The following is a 15,499-nucleotide window of genomic DNA, read 5'->3' on the forward strand; positions in this document are numbered from 1 at the left end:
TAGTTACCAAATGTGAAGCTTGTAGAATTCCCTCAAGACGTTTTATGTAAATGCTGGTGGCATGCTAAATGTGGGAAATGTTGAACTGGCTTGTGTTTGATTGCATTCCTTTATGCCAGCTATTTAATATTTCTTGTCTGAAAGTGAAAACAGAGTTCTTGTATGCAAAATATGCCAGCAGTGCTTTTAAACCCAATTTCCCCTGTGTCCAACTTCTTTACCTCCTTATGTTTGACAATAATGTATGTTAACTATTTTTAAAATATAATGGGTGCTATCCTCCATGTAATGGGTTAACCACATAACTTGAAAGGTAGCTAAACTGACATTGAAATGGATCCAATTTAAGTATTGATAGCCAGATGCAGTAACCTATTAGAACAGTTTTTGGTGATAAAATGTGCCATCTACGCTACATTGTATTTCGACTTTTGGGATTCCATTAGTGGGTTCTTAAGCTGTGTTCGGCCAGAATATGCTGCTTCTTCACAAAACTGAATTAAAATTCAACTGTAGTATGGAAGGTGTGTTGTGCTCCAGATACAACTATGCCTCTAATGAAACACTTACATCTTACAGGATATTTGCACATAGTTTGGTAGGTCTCGTGAAGAGTTTGAGTCTTGTATACTTTAACAGCGTTAATGATTTCTAACTATGTATGTATATATGTGTGTGAGGTCTAAACTGAGAGCTGTCTTCATGCTTGTCTTGATACACATCTCTGTCTAATACAAGATTGGCATTGAGACTTGGGTCATGTGTTCCTTTGCATTAAATTGTGGGTAGTACTGTACCCAATCCAATGTTAACTCGTTCTGTGCCAGACTCCAATATTACCACCCCCACCTAGACTTTATCCAACTTGTTCACAATGTATTCCCATTTACCCAACAGATTTGTTCCTTTATTACTTCTACCCTTTCTCCCTTCAACACCACCCCCTCTCCCAACCATCTGGTGAATTGCTGCCTTGTATCTTGTGGATAATACACACTGTTGCTACTGAGCATCAGTGGTGGAGGGAATGGATGTTTGTAGATGTGGTGTCAATCAAGCGGGCTGCTTTGGCCTGGATGGCGTCAAGCTTCTTTTGTTGGAGCTGCACCGATCCAGGCAAGTGGGGAGTATTCCGTCACACTTCTGACTTGTGCCTTGTAGTTGGTGGACGGGCTTTACAGGTTCAAGCAGTCTGGGGGCTTTATAATTCTTCCAGATCTTGTCTCCACAACAATTGGAGAGGTGACAAACTCTGTTGTACTGGGTAAATGTTTTTGAATCAAAGTTGCTTTGAATGTGTTAATTTAGGCATTTGGTTGATCTTAATTCTCTCTTCATTCTTAAGTTGAACCACTCCTCAATTTTCCATCTGGTGTTGGAGATGGTCATTGGCTTATCCTATTCCTTATGGTGAGAATGAATGTGTAGCTGGTTATAGTGCTCATATTGTTTTTCTTCCTATGTGTACTATTCCATGATGCATATTGTGATGGAGGATATCTCTTCCAGATGTGTGGGTGTGATTTATCAATGGGCTCGCCTTGCATTTTGGCTTTCTGTGCAATGATGCTGCCATTGGTTAGTTTCCTTGCCTTGTTGAGCTGTGCTGCTGTTGGTAATTTTTCTCAGTTCCAGCATCATCTGGGTAACAGTTATAGCTGACCAGAGGCTGCAGCGTCTGTGTTGTGGTCTCTTGAGATGTACTACCAACAAATCTGAGCTGGAGATTGAAGCTGTTTTTGCTGCTGGTTTATTCCTTGGCTGCCTTCCACTCGAGGCGCCATGGTAACCAGCTGAGAGCTTGGCTGGCCTAACCAACAATGAGCTTCTGGCACCTGTGAACAAAATGGGCAAACCCACTCTTCAAACAATTCAGAGATGAAGTCAAGGTTGAGAGTATCATTTCTGTTGGTGCTTTCAGAAGCTTGCAGCCAATTTAATTGATGACACAGGCTGTTTTGCCATCTTTGCCATTTTAAGATGGTTTAGAACGACGGAGGCACCTCTGAAAGAAGAGAAAAAGACTGATTGCAGATGATGTATGTGGCTTCAAATATTTGTTTGCTGCTATAACTTAATTGTTCCAGAATGATTTCTATAACTGTGGCCTAGAATGTTACTGCTTCTCTGCTGTTTTACTAACTGTCATGTGGAGATGCTGGCGTTGGACTGGGGTGGGCACAGTAAGAAATTTTACAACACCAGATTAAAGTCCAACAGGCTTATTTGCAATCATGAGCTTTCAGAGCGCTGCTCCTTCATCAGGCCATGGTTATAGCCATTATTATAGCCATTGTAAATAATGGTGGCAAACAAATATTGAAGTTTTATATATACCATCTGCAAGCAGTCTTTTTCTCTTCCTTCAGAGCTGCCTCTTTTGCCCTGAACTATCTTAAAATGGCAAAGCTTGTGATTACAAATAAATCTATTGGACTTTAACCTGGTGTTATGAGACTTACTGTTAGCTGGACAGTGGGGGTTGCTACATACCATGGCTTGCTTAAGGTGGCTCTGTGCTGAGGGAGGAACTTAAAAACAATTACAATCACCAGGGAAAGCTAACTGAGAAAATTATTAGAATTAAAAGCTGACAAGTCATAGAATCCCTACAGTGCAGAAAGAGGGGATTTGGCCTATCAAATCTGCACCGACCACAATCCCACCCAGGCTCTATTCCTGAAATCCCACATATTTACCCTGCTAATTCCCATACACTAGAGTCAATTTAGCATTGCAAATCAACCTAACACACACATTTTTGGATTGTGGGAGGAAACTGGAACAGCTGGAGGAAACCCACACAGACACGGGGAGAATGTGCAAACTCCACACAGGTCAGAATTGAACCTGATCCTCTGGCGCTGTAAGGCAGCAGTGCTAACCACTGTGTCACCATGCCATCCCAAAAATTCTCTTCATCTCCCCTCCAGTTACAATCATAGAATCGCTACCGTACAGAAGGAGCCTACACTGACAATAATTCCACCCAGGCCATAACCCCACATATTTACTCTGCCAATCCCCCAGGGTTCTAATGACTTCATCCTATTGTCTTGAAAGAAGTAGCTGCTGAGATAGTAGATGCATTGGTTTTAACTTTCCAAAGCTCCCCAGATTCTGGAAAGGTCCTATCAGGTTGGAAAATAGCAAATGTCATTCCTTGTCAAGAAAGGAGGGGAGGAGACAAAAGAGCAGGAAACTCCAAGCCTGTTATTTTAACATCTATTGTAGGGAAATTGCAGGGAACTATTATTAAAAGAGATTATAGCAGGGGACTCGGAAGATATTAATGCAATCAAGCAGAGTCAGCATGGATCTGTCAAAAAGAAATCAAGTTTCACTAATTTATTTGATTTCTTTGCGGAAGTAACAAGCCATGTGGATAAAGGGGAACCTGTGGTGTAGCTGGATTTCTAGAAGTCATCTGACATGGTGCCACGTGAAAGGTTATTGTGCAAAATAATAGTTCATGGTATAGGGGGTAACATATTAGCACAGATAGAGGATTGCTTAGCTGTCAGGAAACAGAATAGGCATTAATGAGTTATTTTTGAGTTGGTAGGGTGTGATAAGTGGAGTTCCATAGGGGTCTATGCTGTGGCCTCAACAATTATTAAAACAACACCTTGGGATGAAGGGACTGAATGTATGATTGCTAAATTTGCTGGTGACACAAAGATAGGAAAGTAAGCTGTGAAGAGGACATGAGGACTATGGGGATACCAATTGGTTAGGGAAGTGGGCAAACATTCGTCAACTGGAGCATAACACAGAAATGCGAACTTGTTCACTTTGGCAGGAAGAATAGAAATGCAATTATTTTAATTGAGAGATTGCAGAACACCACCTGATTCATAACTAGTTCTGGGATTGAAGACAAACAAAATATTTGTTCAATTCCACTGCCATACTCCCCAGTTTATCCTTGGCAAGGGTCTATAAGGAGTCAGCATTATGGCCATTGCACTTTTATTTAGTTTAATGAGGTAGACACAGTAAGAAGTCTCACAACACCAGGTTAAAGTCCAACAGGTTTATTTGGTAGCACAAGCCGCTAGCTTTCAGAGTGCTGCCCCTTCATCGGGTGAGTGGGAGTTCTGTTCACAAACAGGGCTTATAAAGACACAAACTCAATCTAATGAAGTAGACATTGGTATTCAGGCCATCACAGAGGCAAGGAATTAATATTGGCAGGATCAAAATTCAGCAGGGTAACAGGAGGCAAACCAATAGATTAAAAAGTCCTGGAAGCAAACTAACGAAATGAAGAAATAGTTTACTGTTTCTGGGCCCTCTTTTCAGCCATTCTTCTAGGTGGTGGCTACTGTCCCCTGGTCCTCTGTTCAGCTGTTCATCTGGGCGCTGCTGATCCAGGTCTGTTTTTCCAATAATTTTGAATAGCTTAGTGTGAGTATTACCTTGGGCTATTATTTGCCTGGAGTGAACTACCTAGCTGGTTAACTTAGTAAATTTATTTCTTTCGCTTTTTTTTTAAAATGCGTGAGGTATGTTGAGAACTGTAACCTTTAAGAGCAGTCAACAGCCACTTCAAAAACTGCCTCATAGATTTACAATGGTAAAGCATCTAAGCTGCCTCAACAATGTGCCAAGGCCCCAACCTTGGAATAACTGCAATAACAGGGCTGCACTGGTATATTTTACAGTTTTCCTTTCACAGCAATCCTGTGGTTTGTGTTTGTGCCAATTTGTGCAACAAGTAATGAGTATACAGATTTTCATGCTGAAGTGTTCTGTTTGTGTGCAAGTCCCTTGGTGAATGTTGCAGAATTCATGAATGTTTATCACGTTCTATGTGAAAGAAAATACATTTGAGATGACTTTGCACAATCAGTAATTAGTATGATAGGTTTGAACCATTTTAATGAATTTCCAAATGATCAGAAGATGTTATCAAGGATAACTAAAATAACTTGCCAAGGACACTTGGTTAAATTAAACCTAGTCTTGTTGCTCCACTTTGAATATAAGGAAGGAGTCTTTCTTTATGAGGTATCTCTTTTGCATCACCACATCATGTAAAGGAGATGGAGGAAACAATATTGTATATGGATCAATGCTGGAGCAAGATTATAATGGGCAGCCATGCTGGATTAGTAATACACATTAAGTTTTTATAATTCATTCAGTCTTGCTGTTTAAATGTGTGATTTTGTTTAATTTGTGGTGGATAGATGCAGTACTGACTCACAATTCCAGTGAATTGTGAAGCTAATTAATAAAACAGCAATAATTATTATTCCTTAATTACTGAAATAGTCATTGTTACTACATTACAGTCCACTTCAAAAGTACTTTGGCAATAAAGCGCCTCAAGACATCTGTGATCATGCAAGATAGATACATGTTTCAAGACTTCCTTTCTTTCTTTAAATCCAAATGGACTGTTCATTTCATTATTATTTGAGGTATATTGCTATACACAAGAATAGTCCAAAGCTTAACAACAGTGAATTTCAAAGTAATGATATGTGAAAATCTTTGAGATGGTTCTATGACATGATCTGGCTTTGTATGAATGCAAGTTGTTTTTATTCTGTCTGTTTTGGACCTACGTTTTCCCCCCCTTCCTCCTTTTGAGTCCAAGATCTCTGGAGTTCTTCTGAAGGATCTTGAGTTTTTTGGGAGTTTATGTTTGCTGCAACAGTCTTCAGAATATATGTTGTCTTAATTTTGAGTACTGTAATGATCAAGCCCAAATTTTATGATCATTGGGAGAACTCATAGTTCTAATGTTCCCCTATCTTCATTTTGTTATTTTGCCTCCAGTGTAATATAGAACTTTTTTTTATCTATTGGTTTGCCTCCCATTTCCTGCTGAATTTAGAAAGACTTGCCAATATTCATTCCAGGGTACTTGCCTCTGTGATGGCCTGTATACCATTGCCTGCCTAATTAGGGCCATTGTACTTTAATTTATATTAATGTTGACTCCTTACCAATTTATCATAGGCAAGGGTCAACAAGTATTTATTACAGAAAAATGAAGTGGAAATAAAAATTGAAGGGAAGCAAGACATTCTGAAGGCTGGAGGAATATGAAAGAACACTTTTAGGCAACAGAAAAAGAAATAGTAAAGAATTTTATAAATGTAAAGCAAAAGGGTAGTGCTGCTTTGGACCTGAAGAAGGAATGCTAGCAATACAATGACTACACAAGACTGCAGTGGTAGGAATGAAAGGAATTAAATATGTTGGCATGGTACAGAAAAAGTGTTTAAATTCTCAAAGGCATGTGGCATTTGCATCATGCATCTTAGACAATACTGAGTACAGGAAGGTTATGGGTTGTGTTGGAGTAATGAAAGTTGTTGCTCCAGAATTAGCCACACCTCAAGTCGAGCTGATCCTGTGCAGCTACAATACTGGCATCTACATGACAGTCGGGAAAATTGCCCAGCTATGTGCTGTCCACAACAAGTAAGACAAATCCAATCTGAGCAATTAGCACCCATCAGCTTACCCTGAATCATCAAAGTGGTAGGTGTCAGTGACAGTTGTATCAAATGGCACTTCTACCGCAAAAACTTGCTCGCCAATGCCCAGTTTACGTTCCGCCAGGGCTACTCAGCTCTGGTCCAACCGTGGACAAAATAGGTTAGGTGAGAGTGACTGCCCTTGATGCCAAGGCAGCATTTGACTGATTGCTGGTGCTATTTGATGCTACAATGTAGAAGTCAATCAGAATTATAAGGGAAACCACTCCTTTGGTTGAAGTCATAGCCAGCACAAAGGATAGTGGTTGTGTGAAATAATGGATGCCAGCCATCAGGGTAGTGTCCTTTGCCCAACCATCTTCAGCTGCTTCATCAATAAGCTTCTCTTCAGTGTAAGGTCCATAATGGACATTTTACCAGTAATTGTATTGTGCCCTGTTCCATTTGCAACTCCTCAGATACTGAAGCAGCCCATGTTTACATGCAGCAAGACCTGGACAATATTCAGGCTTGGGTTGATGAATGCCAAGTAACCTCTGTGCCACACAAACAATGGACACTGACTGTCCAGTCTAACCATTTTCCCTTGACATCCAATTACTAGTTCCCTAACCATCAACATCCTAGAGGCAATATCAGAAACTTAATGTAGTTACACAAGCAATCAGAGGCTGACAATTCTGCAGTGACTAATTCACCTTCTGACTCCCCAAAACATATCCACTATATAAAGAACAAAGAACAGTACAGCACAGGAAACAGGCCCTTCGGCCCACCAAGCCTGTGCTGCTCATTGGTCCAACTAGACCATTCGTTTTTATCCCTCCAGTTCCAGGCTGCTCATGTGACTATCCAGGTAATTAAACGATGCCAGCGTGTCTGCCTCCACCACCCTACTTAGCAGTGCATTCCAGGCCCCCATCCCCTCTGCGTTTTTAAAAAAAAAAGTCCCTCTGATGTCAGAGTTATACCTTGCCCCGCTCTCCTTGAGCCTGTGATCCCTCGTGATCGTCACTTCCGACCTGGGAAAAAGCTTCCCTCTGTTCACCCTATCTATACCCTTCATAATTTTGTGCACCTCTTAGGTCTTCCCTCATTCTCCGTCATTCCAGGGACAACAACCCCAGTCTACCCAATCTCTCCTCATAGCTAAGACCCTCCATACCAGGCAACATCCTGGTAAACCTTCTCTGCACTCTCTGTAAAGCCTCCACATCCTTCTGATAGTGCTGTGACCAAAATTGGACACAGTACTCCAAATATGGCCTAAAAGAGAGACTAAATAGACTAGGCCTGTACTCGGAGTTTAGAAGGACGAGGGGGGATCTTACAGAGACATATAAGATAATGAAAGGGATGGATAGGGTAGAAGTAGAGAGATTCTTCCCGCTTAGAAAGAATAGCAGGACTAGAGGACACAGCCTCAAGATAAGGGGAGGCAGTTTAGATCAGAGTTGAGGAGGAACTTCTTCACTCAAAGGGTGGTGAATCTCTGGAATTCTCTGCCCGTTGAAGTGGTGGAGGCTACCTAGCTAAATATATTTAAGTCACGGGTAGATAGGTTTTTGATAGACAGGGGAATTAAGGGTTATGGGGAGAGAGCGGGAAAGTGGAACTGATCCACTTCAGATCAGCCATGATCTTATTGAATGGCGGGGCAGGCTCGAAGGGCTAGATGGCCTACTCCTGCTCCTATTTCTTATGTTCCAACCAGTGTTCTATACAGGTGCAACATCAGACTCCATACTCTATACCCTGTCCTATAAAGGCAAGCATACCATATGCCTCCTTCACCACCTTCTCCACCTCTGCTGCCACCTTCAGGGATTTGTGGACTTGCACACCTAGGTCCCTCTGTGTTTCTATACTCTTGATGGCCCTGCCATTTATTGTACAACTCCCCCCTACATTAGTTCTTCCAAAATGCATCACTTTGCATTTATCTGGATTAAATTCCATCTGCCATTTCTCAGCCCAATTTTCCAGCCTATCTATATCCTGCTGTGTTCTCCGACAATGTTCATAGCTATCTGCAAGTCCAGCCATCTTCATGTCATCCGCAAACTTGCTGATAACACCAGTTACACTTTCTTCCAGATCATTTAATATATATTACAAATAGCAGAGATCCTAGTACAGAGCCCTGCAGAACACCACTGGTCACAGACCTCCAGCCGGAAAAAGACCCTTCGACTGCCACCCTCTGTCTCCTGTGACCAAGCCAGTTCTCTACCCATCTAGCCACCTCTCCTTGTATCCCATGAGCCTTAACCAACCTGCCATGAGGGAATTTGTCAAACGCCTTACTGAAATCCAAATAGATGACATCCACGGCCCGCCCTTCAACTGTTTTTGTCATCTCCTCAAAAAAACTCTACCAAATTTTGTAAGGCACGACCTCCCTCTTACAAAACCATGCTGTCTGTCACCTAATGAGATTGTTCCGATTTAAATGCACATACATCCTATCTCTAAGAATCCTTTCCAACAACTTCCCTACCATGGATGTCAAGCTCTCCAGCCTATAATTACCCGGGTTATCCCTGCTACCCTTCTTAAATAACGGTACCATGTTCATTATCCTCCAATCCTCAGGGATCTCCCCTGTGTCCAGTGAAGAGACAAAGATTTCCATCAGAAGCCCTGCAATTTCATCTCTTTGTCTCCCTGAGCAGTCTAGGGTAGATGCCATCAGGCCCTGGAGATTTATCAGTCTTAATGTTCCCTAAAAAACCTAACACTTCCTCCCTTGTAATGGAGATTTTCTCTATTGGGTCAACACTCCCCTCTGAGACACTTCCAGTCAACACGTCCCTCTCCCTTGTGAATACTGATGCAAAGTATTCATTTAGGATCTCCCCTATTCCCCTGGGTTCTAAGCATAATTCCCCTCCTGTGTCCCTGAGAGGTCCAACAACTGGGGAAAAAGCAGGAATATGATGAAATGCTCTTCACTTGTTTGATGAGTGCAACTCTAACAATAAAGAGATTGACGTCACCCGTGACAAAGTAATCCCCTTGACCAGTACCCCCTCCCACCACTTTTAATATTCCCCTACCTCTACCATCCATGCATAGTGGCAGAAATCTGTCTGGCAGGGACTCTCCAAACCTCCTTTGACAGCATCTTTCAAACCAACAAACTTTATCCCCAGAGTATGGAGGGGGACAGAGGCAAGGAAACACTACCACCTGCAGGTCCCCCTCCAAGCCACCCACCATCTGGACTTGGAACTATATTGTCATTCCTTCACTGCCACTGGGTCAAAATCCCTGAACTCCCTCCCTACTAGCACTGGGGGCTCACCTACATCGTAGGACTTCAACGGTTAAAGAGTTTTGTGGATGGGTGAGTTCAGAGCTGACTGACCCCATTCGAAACAGGAAAGCAGGTAAGTGATTAGTAAGTAGTTCTCTTTTTCTCTCAAAATTAGGGCATTCCTTTAGTTTCGAAATTGAGAAATTAGAATCTATAACAAGGGTAAGTACAACAGTGAATTAATAAGAGCATAAATACTGAATAAGTCTAAAGGAATTAGTTAAAATTAATAGTTTAATCAAGATATTAAGATTTTTTTAAAAAGGGGTGTGTTTTTAGATCATGGATCAGTATCTTAAGACCTGTTGCTAACACTCCCTACACCACAGAGGAACCTCAGGACATTTCCACATGTTTTGGATGACCATGTAAGTAAGTGATGTCTCCAGTTGCTTCAGTTCAAGCTCAGAATTTCAGAGCTTCAGGGGCAGATATAGTCATGCAGATCTTCAGGTCAGATGAGTGTTTCCTAGTGCATTCATTTCAAGAAGCGGTTACCCCGCATGCTGCGAGAGTTCTGGATAGGAAGGTGAGTGGCCATCGGAAAAAGTAGGAAAAATATAGTGCAGGAGTTTCAAACGGGTACTCCATATTAGATGACTGGGAGTGACAGAATCCTGAGAAGTGCAGCCCACACCACAGTGCCAGTAGACTGTGTGCATCAATTAGTAGAAATTGCAGCATTACAGGCAATCCTGTGGTCGGGTGCAAACAGGCATTTCTGTAGTCATCAAAGTGAATGCCACATGATGTATTGTCCCCCCACTGGTCCAAGAATAAAGGACATCACCGAGTGGGTGCAGAATATTCAGGAGACTGGGAGTGAGCCAGAAGTTGTATATGTCAGTATCAGCAATATGAATAATGAGGTGGGTTTTGAGGTTCTACAGTCAGATTTTCAGGAGTTAAGAGGAAGTTTTAAAAAATTGGACCTCAAAAATTAGTGATTTCTGGATTGCTCCTGGTATCATACACTAACCAGTGTGGCTTGAGGGAGGAAGAAAGTTGTTAGATTCTTGGGATATTGGAACAAGTGCTGGGGTAGGAGGTACCTATTTGAAAGGGAAGGGTTACACCCCAACAGGATTGGGACCAAGATTGTCATGGGAAGGCTAACTAGTGTGGTTGGGGATGGTTTAAGTTAAATAGTGGGTTGGGCACCAGCAAAAAGTAGTGAAAGGAGGAATAAAGTACATGAAGTGAGTGTTGGACAATGCTAGAGAAGTAATACCGTAGTGAATAGGAGTAGGCCATTTGACCCTTCAAGCCTGCTCCACCATTATGATCTTGGCTGATCATCTATCTCAACAGCCTGATCCTGCCTCCCCCAATTATTTGATCCCTTTTGCCTCAAGAGTTATATCTAACTCCTCCTTGAAAACGTAAACTATTCTGGCCTCAACTGTTTTCTGTATTAACAAATTCCACAGGCTTGCCACTGAAGACATTTCTCTTCATCTCTGCCCTAAAAGGGTTACCACGTATCCTTAGAATATGACCCCCAATTCTGGACACACCCACCATCAGGAACATCCTTCATGCATCTACCCCTGTTTAGTCCTGTTCGAATTTTATAGGTTTCTACAAGATCCCCCTCATGCTTCTAAACTCCAGTGAATATAAACCTAACCAATGCAATTTCTCCTCACATGTAGTCCCACCATCCTAGAAATCAGTCTACTAAACCTTTGTTGCACTCCGAATATCAGGAACATCTTTTCTCAGATAAGGAAACCAAAACTTCTCACAATATTCCAAGTGTGGCCTTACCAAGGCTTATTCACTGCACTGTATTTGGGTGTGGGAAGATGATTTAGTGGCAGTGACAGAAATGTATTTTTTAAAACTGATGAGGACTGAGCACTAAATATTCAAGGATATAAAGTATTCAGAAAAAACATGGGAAAGAGAACAAGAGAGATGGGGCAGCAGTATTCATTAGTGAAGACATTATAGTGTTGGGAAGAGATGCTGGAGAGGGCAATGTTATAATCAATTTGATCAAAGTTGAGAGGGAATAAAGCATTTGATCTGGCTACCAGGGTATTCTATAAGCCTCCAAATGGTGAGAGATAGAAATAGAATTGGAAGATTAAATCTGCAAGGAAGTTGCAGAGATCTGCAAGAAATATAGAATGGTGACATTGGAGGACTTGGGGAATTAGTGTTAGAGTAAAGGGCAGAGAGGGGAGAGGAATTTTTGAAATGTGTTCAGGAGAATTTCCTTGACAAGTTTGTTCTCAGTCGAACTGGAAATGAGGCATTGCTGGACCTGGTGCTGGATGAATAACATAGGCTAAATGAACTAAGTGTTAGTGGATAAGGATGATCGTACCATAAGGTTTAGACGAGTAATGCAAAAGAGCAAGGAACAAGCTAAAGCAGAGCATCTAAATTGTCAGAAGGCTAATTTCAGTGGGATGAAAAGGAATCTAGCCAGGGTAAGATGGAGCCAAAGACTGACAGGGAAAGCTGTACCAGAACACTGCGTGATTGTTACAGAAGAGAGAATTCAGGAACGGACTGGTACATTCAAAAAATGGAAAGATTGGGGGAATCAAAGCCAGAGATCCTTGGATGACAAAGGAGATAGAAAAGATGATGAAACAAAAACGAGAATGTGGAATGCATATCAGGTGAATTTTTCAAGTGATAACCTGGTCAAATACAATAGGTTGACATGGCAAGTGAAGAGGAACTGAAGACTGGCAAAGAGAGAATATAAGAAAGAATGGCACGTAACATAAAAGAGAATCCAAAGATCGTCTATCGACATGTAAATAGCTAGTGGGTAAATAGCTAGTGGGTAATGGTGAAGTGTGTGCTATTTGGAACAAAGATTGTGGTAACTATTTGGAAGCAGCTGGGAAGACTAGGTTACTTGTACCGGTATTTACCAAGGAAGAGGAAGCTGACAAGATATCTGTAAAAGCAGAAATGGTAGAGGTAATGGATGGGGTGAAAGTTGAGAGGCAGGAAGTACTCGAATGGCTGGTGTTGCTTTGAATAGATATGTCACCTGCTGCTCACCTGTTCCAAATGACTAGTGTCCAAGGTTACTAAATGAAGTGGGGTGGAGACAGCAGAAAGGCTTGCCATAATCTACTAACCTTTCCCAGATACAGAGAAAATGTCAGTGGATTGGAAGGTGGCAAAGTTCAAGAAAGGGTGTAAGGACAGTTTGAATACCTACAGGCCAGATAGTTTAATATCATTGGTGGGTAATATTATAGAAACAGTAATCAGGAGGGTAAAATCTGACCTGATTAAGGACAACCAGCACAGACTTGTAAAAGATGGATCATGTTTGCATCTAATTTAATTATTTAATGATATAACAGAGGAGGTTGATGAAGGAAATGCGGTGGGTGTTGTCTGTATGGATTTGAATGTTGTTTGTCAAAGTCCCACATCAAAATTGTGGCTCATGGAATAGAATGACGAAGGCTAGCTTGTTTTGTTTTAAAATGGCTTAAGGATAGAAACAGCAAGTTGTGGTAAATTAAAAGCTGAAGTAAATCATGGTAAATTGTTATTTTTGAATCTGAAGGGCAGTAGACAGTTGTTCCCCAAGGAGCTGTGCTAGAACCACTTTTTTTATATATAAATGATTTAGATATTAGAATATAGAGTAAAGTTACTGATGATTCCAAACTTAACTAAATGGCAACTAGGGAGGATGATACAAATTAACTGCAACAGGACATTGGCTTGCAGAAAAGGCAGGCAAGCGGCAGACATAATTTAATACTGAGAAGTGGGGGGATGCATTTTGCAGAAAGGGTAGGAAGGGAATAGATTGGTACAATTCTAAAACCTGCAGGGCCAAAGGGACCTAGCGGTGTATGTGCTTAGATCTTTGAAGATGGCAGGTGGTATTCAGAGTGTGGTTAACAAAGCATATGAGATCGCAGGCTTAGTAAAACACTTACATTTAAAGAGCACGGTGGTTAGCACTGCTGCCTCAGCAACAGGGTCCAGATGCAATTCCGGCCTCAGGTCACTGTGTGGGGTTTGCACATTCTGTGTCATGCCTCGGAGCATCCTTTCCTGCAACGTATCAGGTAGACAGTGTTGGCCGAGTCACGAGTATGTACCATGTACCTGGTGGATGGTGCTCTCACGTGAGATGATGGCATTAATGTTGATGATCTTGCATGTCTTGCAGAGGTTGCTGTGGCAGGGTTGTGTGATGTCGTAGTCACAGTAATCCTGAAGACTAGGTAGTTTGAGTACAATGGTCTGCTTGAGGTTATGTGGTTGTTTGAAGGCAAATAGTGGAGGATTGGGGATGGCCTTGGCGAGATGTTCATCATCTTCGATGACATGTTACATTGGCATGGTACACTGGGGAGACCATGCAGACACTACAACAGTGGATGAATGGACACCTCTCAACAATCACCAGGTAGGAGTGTTCCCTTCCTGTCAGGAAACACTTCAGCAGTCACGGGCATTCAGCATTTGATCTTCGGGTAAGCGTTCTCCAAGGCGGTCTTCACGACACTTGACAACACAGAATCACTGAGCAGAAACTGATAGCTAAGTTCCGCACATATGAGGATGGCTTCAATCGGGATCTTGGGTTCATGTCACGCTAACCGTAACTTCCACAACTTGCCTGGGTTTGCAAAATCTCACTAACTGTCCTGGCTGGAGACAATACACGTCTCTTTAACCCGTGCTTAACCCTCTCTTCATTCACATTTGTCTGCATCTGTAAAGACTTGATTACCTCTTAGACTCAATTACAAGATAATGGTTGAAATGCGAGTCTTGTGTCTATATATGCCCTGTTTGTGAACTGAACTCTTCACTCATCTGAGAAAGGGACAGCGCTCCGAAAGCTCGCGCTACCAAATAAACTTATTGGACTTTAACCTGGTGTTGTGAGACTACTTACTGTGCCTACCCCAGTCCAATGCCAGCAACTCCACATCTGTAATAATGGCCAGTGAATGCAAAAGCGAAAAGGCAAATCTATACCTTTTAGAAGTAATTGGTTTGGCTGAAGTTAGGATATTGGCTGTTTTTTTTTAAAAAAAAAACCCTACAGCTTCTTCCTGTCAGAATGTAGCTTAAAATGGGCCCCAGTTGTTAAAGTTTCCAGAAAACTTTGCAGCAGCAAGGCATCCACTTATTCTTTGCATAACCATTGATGTTGAACTGATTGTGGTATCTTTCTATGTAAAGATGTCAGATGTGTCTCAGTTGGTAACACTCTGTCTCTGAGTTAGAAGGTTGTGGGTTAAAGTCGTATTTTGGAAACTTGAATGGAAAATCTAGATTGATATTTCAGTACAGGATTGAGGAAGTGCTGCACTGTCAGAGGTACTGAGTTTGTGTCTTTATATGTTATATTTGTGAACAGAGCTCCCACTCACTTGATGAAGGGGAAGCGCTCTGAAAGCTTGTGCCTTGTGCTACCAAATAAAGCTGTTGGACTTTAACCTGGTATTGTGAGACTTCTTACTGTGCTTTCCCCAGTCCAACGCCGGCATCTCCACGTCAAGGCTGTCAGAGGTGCCATCTTTCGTGTGAGATGCTACTCTGAGGTGTTATTTGCTCAAGGTAGATGGTTTTAAAAAAAAAACTCATACTATTTCAAAATAAAGCATGGAGGCTATCTCCAGTGACTTGGTCAATATTTTTATCTCTCAATCAACAGTCCAAAAACAGACTGGTCCTTACAACATTGCTGTTTATGGGAGCTTGCTGTGTT

The sequence above is a fragment of the Carcharhinus amblyrhynchos genome, chromosome 1 (assembly GCF_965287045.1).
Source record: "Carcharhinus amblyrhynchos chromosome 1, sCarAmb.v2.hapA, whole genome shotgun sequence".
In the NCBI taxonomy this organism is placed as follows: Eukaryota; Metazoa; Chordata; class Chondrichthyes; order Carcharhiniformes; family Carcharhinidae; genus Carcharhinus; species Carcharhinus amblyrhynchos.